Source organism: Vicugna pacos, chromosome 8, assembly GCF_048564905.1.
Source record: "Vicugna pacos chromosome 8, VicPac4, whole genome shotgun sequence".
NCBI classification, from domain to species: Eukaryota; Metazoa; Chordata; class Mammalia; order Artiodactyla; family Camelidae; genus Vicugna; species Vicugna pacos.
Genome location: NC_132994.1, coordinates 37,065,676 through 37,082,057, shown reverse-complemented (window position 1 = coordinate 37,082,057; position 16,382 = coordinate 37,065,676). Strand labels below are relative to the sequence as shown.

The window sequence follows — 16,382 nt, the reverse complement described above, 5'->3', positions numbered from 1 at the left end:
CTCTGTGCTCTGCACTGCAACCTGAGTGATAATCAAAAAATGGAGATCGGATTGTCACTGACTTGTATAAATATCTTCCCTAGTGCCCCACTATTGTTTTACCTTTCTCTTTTTCCGTCTTCTATTTTTAACAAAAAAAATTTTTTCCCAGATTTAGTTGTTTCACATTCTATTTCCAACCTTGAAAAAGTTATTCTTAAATTTTGAGAATGCACATGTAACAAAGTCTACCCTTTGGATATGAGTTACAAAGTCACTTCTTCTAGGAAAGTTTTCTCCTGATATAAGCCCTCATAGTACCCTGTTTTATTATTTCATAGAACCTATTTTTACTTTACACAAATTAAATTATCTAATTTATTACATGTGTTTCTCATTCCTTCCACCTCCAACCTACCACCAACAAAGGCCATTAGCACCAAAGTCAGAGATCCTGTCAAGTTCATACCACATCCTTAGTGCCAATAATAATATCCACCATTTAACAAACATTTATTGAAAGAGTGGCTGGATAAAAGAATGAATGAATCAATCAATCACTCAATCAATAAATATATCATTCATGTACCATACTACAATTTACCACTGAGAAGGAGCATAAGACAGATAAGGAATCTCTAGCAGAGAGATTTTATTATGTAAAGCAAAAGTTGTAAAGAGATAATATCCTTCACAAACTGGAATGTTATAATGTACAATTCAAATTGCAAATAATTCTCTTCATGAAGAAAGAAAGATTGAGCGAGAGACGGAAGAAAAGAAAACAAGAAAAATACAGCAAAGAAAGGCAAAGCAAAGGAATCAGAAGTCTCTGGAACCTATCTCAGTAACACTGCAGAGACACTGAGTTGAGAAATAGTTGCAGGACATGGAATAGTATTTTGATATAGTAATTAGTGTATTTTTGTGCTCTAAATTAAATCTGCTCCCTATTTTAATCTCATGGCTTTCTCTCCATGAAAACAAAACTATGCAGTTGAGACATCTGAAGCTTATTGGCTCTGGGCCAATGCAGGAGTAAATGACAAGTGAAGAGGATTCCGGTTGGGGCACATTCCTGAGACAGGGATTCTGTTATCTTTCTCCCATTCCTGAAGTGAATTTGAGGGGAGAGGGTGTGAAAGAAACTCCCAATAAATGTTGGTGATTCTGAAAATAGACACTCTTCTCTTCTCAACTGAATTTTGAAAATAGCATTCTCAAGGAAGTGTCTGTTGCCACGGTAAGGTTCGAAAGAAGTGGTGGATCACAGAGGCATGTCTTGGGCAGAGAGGGCCTGAAGAGGCACCAATAGGTCTCCATGACCCTGAAGTGCCACGAGAAAGGGTTTGTGGTCAGCCTGGGCAGACGTGGATGCAGATGCCCACCCTGTAGCCGTGGGAACTGCAAGACTCTTGACAGAAGTGAGCGTGAAGACCATTCCAAAGGGCCAGAAATGAAAAGTTATAGCTCAGTGGATACACCACTATGATAGAGGATGGCAGGCACAAAGCTGATGCCTGTCCCATGTCATGATGGCATGTACGTGCCTGGAATGTTCCCCCAGAGAGAAGATGCAGGGAAAGTGAAATCTAGAATTGAGTGAATTTGAGCCTGAAATGATTGATAGTATTTTGGAATGGCTAAGTCTACCTGGACTTGAAAAAATTAAGTTTTCTGCCACCAAGTATAGCAATATCTCAAAGTAAAAATTTAAGTTAAAAAAATGGTAGTTACATATTTGCACGTCTGAGTTTCTGGCTTGAAAATTCCTACTTGTTCCATTAGCAAATACACAGATGTAGCCAGCACTTTACAGATTTTATATTCTAGCTGCGTATTCAAGTAGCTGGCATTTGTTTCACTAAAAAAGAGAATAAACATAAATTTGATAAATGGCACTAATCCTTCCTATAAGGTAATGCTGATTATTGGCAGGATAAAAATATTTTCCTGCAAAAAATACTTAATTCCCCCTATCATCTTTCTTCAAGCATTATGGAAGTGGGCAAACTTTCACTTAACAAAGACAAATGCCCATATATGTAACGCAACTGGACATGCTTCAAGGATGAGTCCCCTAAAACAATTCAGACACATACAACTCAGCCCTTTTGTATGCATGGAATTCTCCGTAGGCATGATCATTAGTTGAGTGACTCTGAGTACTGGGAAATTTTCCCACTTTCTTCTTCTGGAAGATCATTCCCTATACCAGGAGGGGAGTCCTCTAGTTCTTTGTTCCTCTGCCTCCCTCCTCTGGCCTTGTCCAGGTCCCCTTTGGAGATGGGGTATTGCAGTGACTTAAGGCCTGGGATCATCTGGGCAGCAGCAACCCCCATTTTATGCCTTTGTGACTCCCCCACTTCCCAACTTTGACCCACAGCAGCATTCCTCAGCTTCCACTATGGAAGTTGCTCTTAGCCCGCCTTAGCCCTTGTCCACCATTTTTAAGACTAGAGGATCATTCTGCACACATTATCCTGTGGATCACATTAATTTCCGGGAGCATTCTCTGCCAGCACTTCTGCACTGGTACAGTTCCAAGTCTCTCAAAGACATCATAAAGAGTAACTCTCAACATACTGCACGTTTGGGGCTTCCCTGGGAGTTCCAGCTTCTATGACAGTTCTAATCTCCTTCCTTGCATTTCTGTGTTCTGTACTCAACATTATGTGGATGCCAGTGTCTTTCTTTCTTTTTTTTTAATAATTGTTGTTGAAAAGAATAAGGTAAACTTTCTAAATTTGCCCTAGATTTGGCTGGTACTCAATGAAGAGCCCCACAGTCTCATTTCTCTCATAAATAAGCATAAATCAATAAAGAGTCCACATTTCCATCCAGGAATTAAGAAAAAATAGTTTTGGGGACTGTGGCATCATTCCTGGAGAATATTTGAGCTTGACTGAAAATAATATATGTTGGCTTAACTGGTATTTCTGCATCGGTTTTAGTGAATCCTACATTTTTAAGTGTTCAGGGAAGACTCTGGTTTGAGGTTGTTGGAGATAATAGAGTGGCTCTGGAATTTGTACCCCAGTCAACTAAAGTGATCCATGCAACAGGCAAACCCACACACTAAGAGTGCTACATAGAATTTCAATTGTTTGGATGAAACATGAGAGCTCTTTTCCTCAAATATCTGTGGAAATTGTGTTGTTGCAAATAATACTTTGAGAAGAAGCTTGAGGCTGTTTTTTATCCCTCTTTTTCAAACCAGATATTTATTCTCTCCCTCTAAATCTCCCTCTCTCCGCATGTAACTGTGTGTATATATATAAAATATGTATATATGCATATATAAATGCATATACAATACATACATACATATATATAGTTTGTTTGAGAACACAAAATAAGATTTTCTTCCATTTTCCTAAGAAAATATTCTTCCAAAATATGCTTGTCAGCAGTTTTCCTGTGGCTGTATTTTCTTTACTTTGGGGCTAAATTTGGATGTTAATCCCCTTTAGACTTGCAGTTGACTTCAGAATAATGTGGATTAATTCTGCTTCAGTTAACTCCTTCCACATACCTGGGCGATGTTGTATTTCTTCTCCCAATACTTGAGCAGGAAGACTTGCTCTCAAATATTATCTAGTTAGTTATTCAAGTGTCTGAGGAGGGAAGGAACAATCAATGCCCAGGCCATGAGCATCTGCCAAATATTTGGGAAGTCAGTCTCCACATGGTTTTCCTCTGTATTTGTTGGAGACTCTTTTTTAAGGGCCAATTTTGCTGAAGGTGGAACATGTCCTTTCTCAATTGTGAGGGTGCCCCTCAGGCATCCTTCCTTGTCTAGGGTAAGCCAGTCACTGAAGGAAAGTTGAGGAGAGGACCGCTTTTTTTGATATGGGTGCTATAGCTGCTGGTAAAATCAGTTCCTTCTTTCTTTCCCTTCCTCCCTTCCTCCCTCCCTTCCTTATGTCCATCCATCCATCCATCCTTCCTTCCTTCTATCCTTACTCCCTCCCTCCCTCTACTGGTCATGCCTAACTTTTTTAGGTCAGAAGATTCCTTCAGCAGTAGAAATAAACTGGGCCCCTACAAGAAAGCAAAGCCACTGATGAGATATCTGTGCACCCTTTTCTCCCAGCTCCCTGGCTGTAGCTTTGGTCTACTGACCAGCCATAGTGAAAAAGCTCTAAATAGAGCCCAGCTTTCCCATATTGTACCCATCCTCTGACACTTACATTAAGCTATATTAGTAAAAGTTCTAGGGTTTTTTTTTCTTTTAATTACCCCTTCAAGGAAAAAGATTATGCATCAACTCTGGGGGGGTCTCTTCCCAGGTTATCCAGATTGCACGGAACCTGGAGGATTGTCCTCCAAGTATGTTATATGAGACTGTACTCTTCACTTGTTTCAATAATGAGGATATTTTCTTTAAAATTTTAAAGATTTTTTAAAAGTATACCATTGAGTTTTGGAGAGACCATTTATAAGCTTGTGCTTTTCCCAACTTTCCTGAATGCAAATTAATTTTTTAATTGTATGTTCAACTCATATTTTTGATAATAATAATCCTTCTAGAAGGTGCTTGAAACGAGACAGGTTTTTGTTTTAAATCCCATTTAAGGCACTTGTATCAAATGGCCTTGAGCAAGTTCTCAACTTAATGAACCTAAGTTTTCCCACATATAAAAATGGAGATAATCTGGAAGAGTGTCCACCTGGAACTTGTTCTGATCAGATATGACATATATAGCACCTAGGCAATATCTGATATATAAAAGGTGTGCAGACAAATAAATACATTATTTGAAGCTATTTGTTTAAATTAGTTATAATTTTCAAGTTTATTTTAAGCCATAGAGCATTTGGATATCATGATTCTTAAAGTAGAATATTCTGTTTATAAATGGTTGTTGATATATGTTCTCAATAATCATATTGGATGGTGCTGTATGAGCAAAGTGGAAACTACTTTTCTAAAGTCTTCTAAGGATACTGAACTTCCATCTTCTTAAAAGAAGGCTTCTGTGAAAATTAATCTTCTGACATGCTCAGCTAATTTTCATATTTTTCCTTTTCTTCTATATTCTTCATGAACCTGTGGGAAATACTGAATAAAAAAGTTCTGTGATAACATCCATAATTATTCTCCCACTTTTTAATTGTAAATAATCATTCTATATACTCAGCAATTTAAACAGGCAGGAGTAATTATAGGGTGTACTACGGAAATAAATTACTTTTTTGAGAAAAGGAATTGAAAGAGTTACTACTTTCATTTTGTTACTTGAAATTTATAAATAGTCGTGCAGATATCACTGAGGCATATGAAAATAAAGCAGTATTTAGTAAAAAATTGTTTTATTTTACTTGAATACAAATAGAAAGCTTAGTTCTTGTTCTGAATGCCACAAAGCAGACAATTCTGCATGTTTCGTGTTGTTCAGTAAGCTGTTGGACAGTTTCATCTCAAGTCTAACTAAGATAGGGCTAAATCAGAAATTTTAAAGAATTTATCTGATAATATGTATTCTTGTCTTAGACAAAGGCTTTGCTTTATGGGTTCATGTTACTTTTGACCAAGATCCATCAAGAGAAATAGTTATGTTTTTCATAAAGTAGCCAAGCTACATGAAATAATTCATATACTTCCTGCTGTCTCATGTGTGTAGGAAGGGTATTTTGCCATTTTCTCTGGTGGATCTGTAACTTGGCTTTACAGTGAAGCAGGCAGAGGAAAGGCACTCTCCCAGGAGCTGTCTGAGCTGGCCACTGCCTGGGGCAGGAAGTCAGTCTAGTCTAGAAGGAACTGAAAGGAGATGAGCAGTGTGCTGACTCTTGGTTTAACCAGCGAATGTCAAGTGAGATGACCTTATGTAGCACTTTGTGCTTTTGACCACAGCTTCACAGGCCGTATTTCAGACCCACGGCGTAAGATGAACAGAGGTCCCTTTGTGATCTCTGGAGTTTCTTACTTGCTTTCACAGGTCAGGAAACACGTAGGATGAAGAACAAGAAGTGCTGAGCTTCACCCGTCTGTTGGCCCAGCTCTGTGGTTACCTCCTCTCTACTCCTCTTCCTGTCCTGATAAGCAGATCCCTATAATTAATTTTAAATGAAAGCCAGGGGTGGCTTTCATGTCCATTTTTCATTGACAAATCTCATGAAATGTCTGAGATTTTTATCTCAAGGCTCAGAGGTGTGGAGTAGAGTAGGGTTAAAGAGAAAAAAATTAAGTTAAATCAGACAGTCTAAGTTCACATTCCAGCTCTCCCTCTTACTAGCTGTATGATTATTGACAAGTTCATTAATTCCCCTGGCCCTGGGTTTTCTTGACCAAAAATGAGGGGTAAAATTATAGTACCTAACACGTAAGATTTTTAAGAGGCTTAAATTAGTTAATGTAATCTAAAGTACTTAGTTTCATAGATAACGTTCAGTAAATGCTATCTACTATTATTTTTAATTAAAATACTCCAAAAATGACTTAATGGAATGTATGTTTGAGTGTCCATCTTCAAAACATAGAATCTAGGTTTCTAAACTCTGAGTATGTGACTTGTGAGAAGATACAAGTATCTTGGAATGCTCAATGTGAAGTCACGAGGTTGAGGGCTCCTGAACATTAATTTTTTTTAGTTGAAATTCCTAAAAAAATTCCCCTTTTCACTTGTTTTTTCCATATTTACAGGAAAAATATAATTGTGCTTTTAACCAATTAGCAGAAAATTTCATTGCTCTCTGGTGAAGGCACCATGAAATGCAGATTAAATAACTTACCCGAAATAGTTTCCAGATAAAATACAGGGCACCAAGATACATTTGAATTTCAGATAAACAATGGATTTTTTTTTTAGTAAAGGCCTGCCCTATGAACTATTTAGAATATACTTACACTAAAAAAATTCATAGGTTTATCTGTAGTTTAAAATTAACTGAGTGTCCCATTTTTTATTTGCTAAATCTGGCAAACCTAATCCAAAAAAATACCAAACTGTGCTTCTGTCCTGTCCAACACCAAGATAAAACACAAGAATATCCAATATTCTGCTTCCTGGTTAGGAGTAACTTAAAATGACTTATAAAATTGCTATTTTCAGTAAGGCAATAATCAGAATATAAAAATAGCTATACTATATATTTCAGGATTATGTATTACAAGTTATAGTTATTAATTGGTTATTAAAGTCAAAACCATTAAATAAAAGCAAAAGTATTAGGAGGGAGGGTATAGCTCAATGGTAGAGCGCATGCTTAGCATGCATGAGGTCCTGGGTTCAATTCCCAGTACCTGCATTAAAAATAAATAAGTAAAAGTATTAATTTATTCATTTCTACATCTAATATGTAATATATCTCATAAACCCAAAATCTGGACTAAAATGTCTAAACACTTTCCATTTTCCAATTGCAAAAAATATTTGCATTTAAAAATCATTTGTGTTTTTCATCTTTTAAAGGATACAGCATGATTAAGGGCACATACAATATGGGAAAAAATCACTTTTAAAAGATCAAATGGTAGTACAAATCAGTGCTGTTACATCTTAACCAGTTCAAGAATGATTTCATTAACATGATGTTTATTTCAAAGATAGTATTTAAAAATGTTTAGAATACAATGCCTAATGGATCTATTAAAGAGTAAGCACTGCTATTTAATTTTTATAGTTTTTAATACCTTCTAAATATCCCACCACCTCCTCCATATGGATTTCTGTAAGTTCTTTTTTCACAATAGTCCACTCTTCTCCCATAATCTCCCTTCTCACCATAATCTCCCCTTCCTAGGAACTTCTGTACCCCAACTTCCACCATGTCTTCTCTCTACTCTTCTTCCCTATCCCCTGCCTACCTCCCAACCTCCTCCACCAACCCAGCTACCCCCTGTCCTCCCACCACCTCCTCTACCACCACCCCTGTCCCTCCTTCACTGACTCTTGTTTCTTTGGACAGAAGGGCATTTCCAAGAGTAGTGGTTCAATTACATTTGTTCTTCCTTCCCTGTAAAGCACCTTTCCCATTAACACCATATTAATGGCTCATATTGTCTTCTCCTGGTTGGTTCCACTACTGTTTTAATGATCATGGATAGATCTTCATGAGCAGCATGTGTAGATGTACCAAGGTCATAGTTGTCATGCATGGAAAGAAGTAACACTTAGGTTGGTAAATTCTTGTTATGTCATCATCTTTTTTAATTGAACTAAATTCACATATTTTCTGTAGAGCTATTTAATTTGAACATGCTCATGCATTATTTTTTAAATGAGAACCTCATTCAGTGGCATGTATTAAGATGCAACCAACTGCTGTTTATTATGTCACATCATTATATTTATCATATTCTCATTTAGAAAATTTTTATATTGAAAAATTTTATCTGTAGTACAGAAGTAAGTTTCTGTAGTAAAATGCCAAAAGCAGAGATTGAAACCTAGTTCACCTCTACAAAATTAGGATTAAGTTATATATATATTTATTTATTTATATATATATTTATATGGGTGTTTTATATGTTATTTGCATATAACATGTTATTTATTTATAAAGAATATATATATTAAAGACAAATATAATATCACATGTATGATGATTTCTTTAAGAGTTGGATTGAAATATACTAATTTACCACTGCAATGACCATATGAATATATTGCAACTATGCTATTCAAAGTACATTGTCAAAAATTATTTAAAAAGTAAGACTCTGATATGAAATTTTAATCTCTTTCTTTAATATTAGAGTTTCTTAACCATGCTGTTTTGTTTAAACCATCAGTAGCTAACTATAGAAGAAGGAAAAATGGAATAATAAACAAAGATTAAAATTTTTAAGAATCTGTCAAATGTTTCCTAAAGGAAACAAGTTTGTATCTTATCCCACTAAGTTCAAGTAGAAAAAGCTTCTCAGGAAAATGCTAATTGCAAGGTTACCTTAGATTAACCAAACATGTACTTATTAAGCACCTGTGTATCTTAGACTCTTGGAGGGGGGAATACAGAAGTGGCGAAGACATGGTTTTTGATCATGAGGAACTTCTAGCTAGACGTTATATAAACCCACATACAAAGTAATAATGAAAGTTTAGGGCTATAAGGTAATTATAACCAAAGTATCATAGTGGAGAGAGAATTTCCAATTGGAACGATCAAAGAAGACTTTTTGGAAGAGGTATTATATGAATTGATTTGAATTTTAATTGGTGAAGGTGAAGAAAATGGAAACATAATATATTGAAATACTCAGTTTGATACGTCATAACCCTAAATTCAAATCTTAATCCCACCATGGTATATAGACTGAAGTAAGCTACATAGTTTCCTCATTTATAATGTAAAACTGGCTGAGAAACAATCTCTAACAAACAGCTCATAGGTTAAATTGGAGGAACAGATGAGAGAGGAGGAGATAAGAAGTCAGAAGTGTCATGAGCTACAGGGAACCTGGGTGGGGTGAAACTCCAGAGGCAACTACATAAAGCTCTTTACCTAACTAAACTTCTCTAGGTAGCAGAGTGAAGGGAAAAAGGCAAGGAATTCGGGACACTGAAACCTTGTCCCCTACATGTATTTCCCAGTGGTAATTCCAGGTAGCTCGAATTTGAAGTTGGTGTTTTTAAGGCTCTCTTTGCCAATTTCAAAGCTCTTCTCCTAAGAATTCAATAGCAATTCTGTGATATTAAAACATATGATATATAACTTTGGGAGCAGAATAAAACAGTAATAGTAAGCATGTCCTTAAAGCATAGTAGTATATTAATGAGTATGAAAGGAAAAAAATCCGAAATCAGATACTGGGGTAGCAAATGTGGAGAAATCTGATTCTAGCCAGTACTAATTACATATCAAAGTGTGTTTATGTTGTAGTGAAAAATAAACACATGCAAATTTAATATTTCTGATTTTAGAATCAGCCATCTGACAGTTTCTCTACACTGATGTGTTTTAAGAATGATTATGCTTATGGAAACACGTACAAATGTTGAACTTGATGAATCTTTATTAACCATTGGCGCAGTCTTTCTAATTAATTTCAAAGAAATGTTTTTCCTGATTCATTCTGAAAAAAGTAATTAACAGTTGGGTTGTGGGAACATCTTTTGGGGAGGTCATTGCTTTTTTTCTCCTTTAAGTAAACATTGGTTTAAAAATTCAGCAGGAAGGCATGAAAAGGGGATTCAGTGACTTACAGTGGTGAAAAGAACTGGAAAAAAAAGCTCATTTTGTGGCTAGTATCTTTATTTAGAAAGACAAAGAGTCATTATGTTTTTGCATCTTATACAATGAAAATACCTAAGGCCAAGTGAAAATTGGGAAAATACGAAGAGAGGTAAATTTGATTCAACAATGAATTGCATTGACAATGACATTATGGATATATAATGGCTCTTTCCATAATTGCTAGTAAAAAGTCACTTTGCCAGCATAAGGAAGGGAAAGGGCCAGTTACCAGATCAATGCCATTAAGAATCTTGAATTGTATAAATTCAGTACATTTTCAATATTTCCAGCTACTGATGAATTAAAAGGCATTCTTTCCTTGCGAATGTTAAAATCACACACAAAATGTATTAATTATACATTATAAGGCCTAATGTAATTTTTTATCCTCTAATATCACAAATTAATATAAATGAAAAGGCAGTTGGTCATAATGATTCAAGGCATACATTAAGCATTAATTTATTCATTCACTCAATTAACATATATCATGTACATTAAATTATTAGACAGATATATAAATGATTGTGACATAGACCCAGGTTTGAAAATCTCTGGCCTGAATAAAATAACACTACTTATACTAGCTAATCTTAATTTGGTTTCAAAACAGAAAGACAAAACAGCAATCCAAGTGTCCCTAACACCTTTCTGTTCCCTTTCAATTCAACTGCCATGAAGCCACATCTGACCCTCAGTAGCATGAACTTTCATAGGAGCCTCCTACTTGGTTTCCTTTTCCCCATTCTATTTGGCTATTAAAATACCCAGGTTATTTATGTAAAGCCTCAGTCCTTACTCTAAATTGACACTATAGAAGATGTCAGCCACTCCAGTGATTTCAATCCCAGCTTGTTTAAAACTACATACATTATCTTCCCAACTCATCTAATGCCCTGCCCAGCCGGTCCTCCTCTGCCAAATCAAAATTCAGAGTGGCCTCCGTTTCACTCTCCTGACCACTCTTCTGTTGACTCCATAAGTTGGGCCCATGAATCTTTCTGTGTTTTTCATTAGTTGAACTCTCTCTCTCTCTCTTTTTTTTTCTTTTCCCCCAGTATGTCCTGTTTCCCTCCTTCCCCTTACTGAAATACTCTGTCTCTTCCTGCCTGGCCACCTTTGTGCATGTTAGTCCCTTGATCTGAACAGTCTTCCTCTCATAGTCAACATTCTTGCTTGTCTTGGTGGCCATTCCCATGAAAACTCTAATCACATCCCAGGAAAGGACTTTCCCACCTCTGTATCTCATATTCTTCGTGATAATTTACAACATTCCATCTTTAATTACAGTTAATTGTAAACATGACTTGCATCGTTAAGGGTAGAAACTAGATTCATTTCTTTTTGAAAGCCTGACACATTCTGCAGCAGTCCCAGGAAGACATAAAACTCTAAATAAATAGTTATGAAAGAAATTAGTCATTCCACTCTCTGCAGTTTGTCTTGTGCTTAAAGGCAATTTATTTTCCCAACTATTCAGTGGTTTTCTGGATATTTGTTTACTCACATAAAAAACAATACATTTATATTTTATGGAGATGGAAAATACTGAAAAATATAAAAAAGAAAATGAAAATTGCCTATTATTCCCATTACCCCTGGGTAAACACCTTCAACATTTTACGCATTTCCTTCTAAATTCTTTCCCTATGCTTGTATGTAGGTGTTTTTGTATAATTACACATACCATAAATGTTTTTATAGTATGCTTTTTAGTTTTATGGTGTATCTTACAGATTTCCACAATTTTTAAAGCAGCCAATTCAACACAACCTTATTAATCATAAGTGTAGATATTAGCAATAATGTTTCTGATGGCTTTAAGATATTTATTAGTAAAATCCGAAATACTCTAAAAATATTATACACTTTAAATGCAAACCAGGGATCCAAGATAAAAGGAACTAAGATGGCTTGGTTTATAGCCTTATGATTTTATGTGTGTATAATTCATGCCTAGAACCTGAAGTGTTTGGGAAATCTCTAGTCATGTTTCCGAGAATACAGGACAAGAAGAATGATAATTGTGAAATGTGTGCCCTTTCATTCCTTAATTAAAAAAAAAATTCTAAGCACTTTGCCCTATATTAAACACAAAGTGAACAAGACATACCTGGTGACTGTGTTTGAAGAACTTATATTCTAATTGGGAAAACACAATATATAGTCGAACAAGAAGTGGAAATCAATACAACTTGTAATAAGTGTCAAGAAGGAAATAAAAGGGATGCTGTCTAAAGAACAGCCAGAGGAACCTGCTTTAGAAACAATAATCAAGGAGAGAACTAGCTGAAAAGCAGGGGAACCTCTCCTGACAAAAGAACAGAAAATACATGGTATTGGACAGGCATGCTGTCCTCTTGGAAAGGACAGGCCAGCTGTGGTACTGAAGGTGGCAATAAAGGGACGAGCTTATGAGGGGAGTTGAAACCAGAGGCAGGAGTCGGATGATAATGGGCCATGGAGTTGGTCTTAGCTATTCTGCAAGAGTATAATGTACATCTAGAATACATCTAAATATAAAGTCTGCTTAGACAGTGATTTCTCCTATCATTTCTTCTTGTGTTTGTTTATATACGTACACATATAAAGACAGCAGTTAATATCCACAAGTCTGATTGCAAATGAATAAATTTTCTAAGTCAGCCATTTATATAGCTCATTATAAAAAATCATTTTTTTAAACTTTGGATAAGACTAAATGCATTGAATGTAGTGGTGCACACAGAAATGTTGATTGAATCTGAATTGCTGTTACTATAAAGATGAGGATGTAAAATGCGAATGTATTAGAGGGAATATATACCCAATATTAATTACAGCAGTTTGTATTTTATCTTCTTTAACTAAAAATAATTGAAGTAGGAATCCACGGAAATGGAAAATAAGTCTGAACATCACATCAGTAAATTACTTTGTTAATTGTTAACGCCATTAACATCTCATAGTAAATCACATAGATGATCCTAAAACGTATGAATTATTCAGTCAATTTTTAATCTGTAGACCATTTCTTACCATTTAGACTCTCCTTGGCTGCCTTCTGCCCCCATACATTTCTACTGAATTATGAACCTCCCTGAAGCTTGGTCAACCAGGCCAAAATGTACTTTCCACTAGTGCTATGGTAAACATTACAGCGCTCACATAATATATTCTACACCACCTCCTTCCGTCTTAATGCTGTTTCCAGTGTGCATTTCCGCCTACTTTCTTTTCGTCAACTTCTCATTCATCCAGCATGTCCAGATTCGTGACTTTATATTCTGGCTTCTGGCTTTCTGGTGGTCAGGTAGGGGAGCAGCCCAGAGGAAGAAAGGCCCAGGCATTTATTTTATTTCATTTTTTGAGTTTTTCCTCCCAGGTCATGTGGCTTTTAGGGAGTAGGGCCAAGTGGGCTGTGGTGGGTAGGGGTAGGGATAGGCTGAGCGTCATCTTTCTCAGGGATGGCAGCTGTGATGATGAGACAGGACTCCAAGATGCCTGGGCCAAGGAAGTTCTCCTCTGCCCCCAGTCTCTGACCAGGGAGCTGAGAGGCCAGGCTGAGACTGAGCAGTGACGTCAGCTGGACCTACCTCCAGCTCTACAGGTGGCTGGAGCACCACCATCTCTATCTTCTCAGTGACCAGTTTCTGGAGTTGTTTAATTTTGCTGATCTATTGGTACCTGAGAGATGGGGATATTTATTTCAAACTAGGTATTTCTTTAAGAAGGGAGAGAGCCTTTGAGCTGGAACTCAAAAGATTCACATTTCTGAGTGAGCAAGAGCAAGAAGGAGAGAGACATTATAGTTCCAGAATCTCAAAAGCCTGCAGATATATGGAAATAGAATAAAACTTAGATAAATATCTAGGTAGAGAGAGTAAAAGTTAGCTGTTAAAATTCTTTGGGGTTTGGAAATGAAAGACCACTTTCGAAGTAATTCAGCATAGCCGTAATGTCTAGGGAGGACGGGAATGCACAAAAAATAGCCTCAGCTATTTTATACCTTGAAAGTGAAGCAACAGAGACCTGAGAAACACACCTGCCTTCCAGAAGTAACTCTTTACTTGTGGTAAAAATGGAGAATATGGTAAGCTGGATGGTGCAAGTCTGCTTTGTCTAGGAAGGTGGGGTAAATGTTCCAGAAGTGGCCTTAGATCAGCACTTTTAAAGAAAAAAAGGCATGCCTTGTTTCTCTGTGAAAGAGATGCTGGTAGGTGTGTGCTTTGAAACACTGAGCAACCATCCATCCATGAATCTCAGGAAAAAAAAGAAAAAGATTTGTCTGAAGTCTGGAGGCCATTATATGAAATGGAGCAGTTTTAATCATGATTTTAAATTTTTTAAATTTTTCACATATTTTACTATATTCTGCTATTCCAAAATGCCATTCCTTCCTCAGCCACTATGCTTGATATGTTTGCCATAATGTACAAACAGCCAGAGGGCTATGACAACACTGGAATTGGATAAGTCAATCTACCTGAGATAAAATGGATTCAAAGCATCCTTACAGCCAAAAGTTCTAAAACTGAGCCCCTCTGTCCTTTGGTCCCAAAGACCAGAGACTAAGCTTAGAGTCATGCTCCTGAGTGGGAAGCTCTGATCTGAAACTTTGTCTCCTGCTCACTGGCTGCACAATCTTGGGCAAATCATTTAGCCTCTCTGTTAATTGATTTTCTTATCTCAAAATAAAAATAATAAAATGCCAAAAAAATGCCAACAAAATAAGGTTGATGAGAAATATATGTGTAAGTGCTAATGCACTTGGATATAGAAGACAACATAATTAATGTGCTATTAAAATTATTTTAATATGCCAAATCAATTCTTGATTTTCCAATGGCTGCCAGCCACTACAGTGTTAAAAATATATATTCTCTTGTGTATCGCTCAGTTGTATTTTGGGCCAAGCAATCCAAAAAGTCCAATTACACCCAGATTGTGTACCACACTGGAGCATGCTATAGAACACTCTTTGCAGTTTAGAAGTGCTTAAGCACCCTTCCGTCCCACTACCAACCCCAAGCAGAGCTGCCATTTTTCAGAGTCAGCTGGAAGTGTGATGACAACAAACAGAATTTAAAGAGCTGAAGTCAGTGGGTATATTCAGCATTACTGAGCTGCCTACCCCAAAGAAATGGCACAATGACCCATGAGCAGGAACGAATGGCTGATGTCTTCTGGAGCAGAACAGTGATTTTCCAATAGTTGGCTGCGCAGGTTTGGAGGCTATTTGTTGGGAGACATATCACATCCATCCACAGAAATGATCATTACTGCATATTCCAGGCTGAAATTATTGAAGCCAGATTTATTGGTGTATCATTTGTTCCACATTTCCTCTGAGAGTTTATGAAATAGATAACCACTGTAGATAACTGTAGCTACAAAAACACACACACAAAGAAAAGAGAATTATGACCATTTTCAAATTCTATTTTCACCCTTGTCAATATTATCCATCACTAATATTCAAATCCCAGGACCAGAATAAACTTCTGATACTGAATTTACATTCCAGGCATTTTTTTGCTCTTGTAATGGATGTTTTCTGTTGGGACAAATGAGAGCATACCCACGTCTTCTGTAGTAAGAATGGAGGCAAGAGGATTTGTTAAAGCACTATTTTTCTTTTTCAAAATTAGACACCATTTTCACAATTCACAAAATTGCTATTACTAGATTTATGGCTTAACTTCACTGAGGTAAATAAGCACTTTAATTCCGTTTTAACTGGGGAAACATTTGCTAAGCTAGTCTGACACCTCTCTGGACATTATCTGCTTCATCTCCCCTAGGCGTCTGCCCTACAGACAAATTTCTCTAACATTTAGTGCTGCATAAAATGATGCCAGGAGGTTTTGCCCATTGTTAAGTAATAATTTTAGAGAAAGTAAAAAATCAAGATAATTATAAAACACACCTGAATAATTTCTTTAGGGGAGGGAAAGTAAAGGTTACTATATACTCTGTTATTTTAGCTGCTATTTTTCTAGCATTTACTTTCTGTTCCCAAGCAGCTCAACAATTAGTTTCAGCCTCTCATTATAACAGAAAAAAACCATACTAGCCTCTCCCTGTTGAGAATGTCATTTTCTTTTTCTACTTAATTTGAAAGATCCTTGGGAGCTAAGTAATAGTTATATGGGAGCTGATGATTCTAATCCTCACCTGATTTCTACTTTTATGGCACAATCTGGGGAAATTACAAGTTTCAAGCATCTCTTTTATGAAGTGAT

The 16,382-nt window shown here is 36.3% G+C and overlaps 1 long non-coding RNA gene across 1 annotated transcript in view; it reads left to right on the top strand.

The window, feature by feature from the left end:
* Positions 1 to 16,382, top strand: part of LOC116281549 (uncharacterized) — a 489,842-nt gene that overhangs the window by 408,822 nt on the left and 64,638 nt on the right. The gene's annotated exons all lie outside the window — the stretch shown is intronic.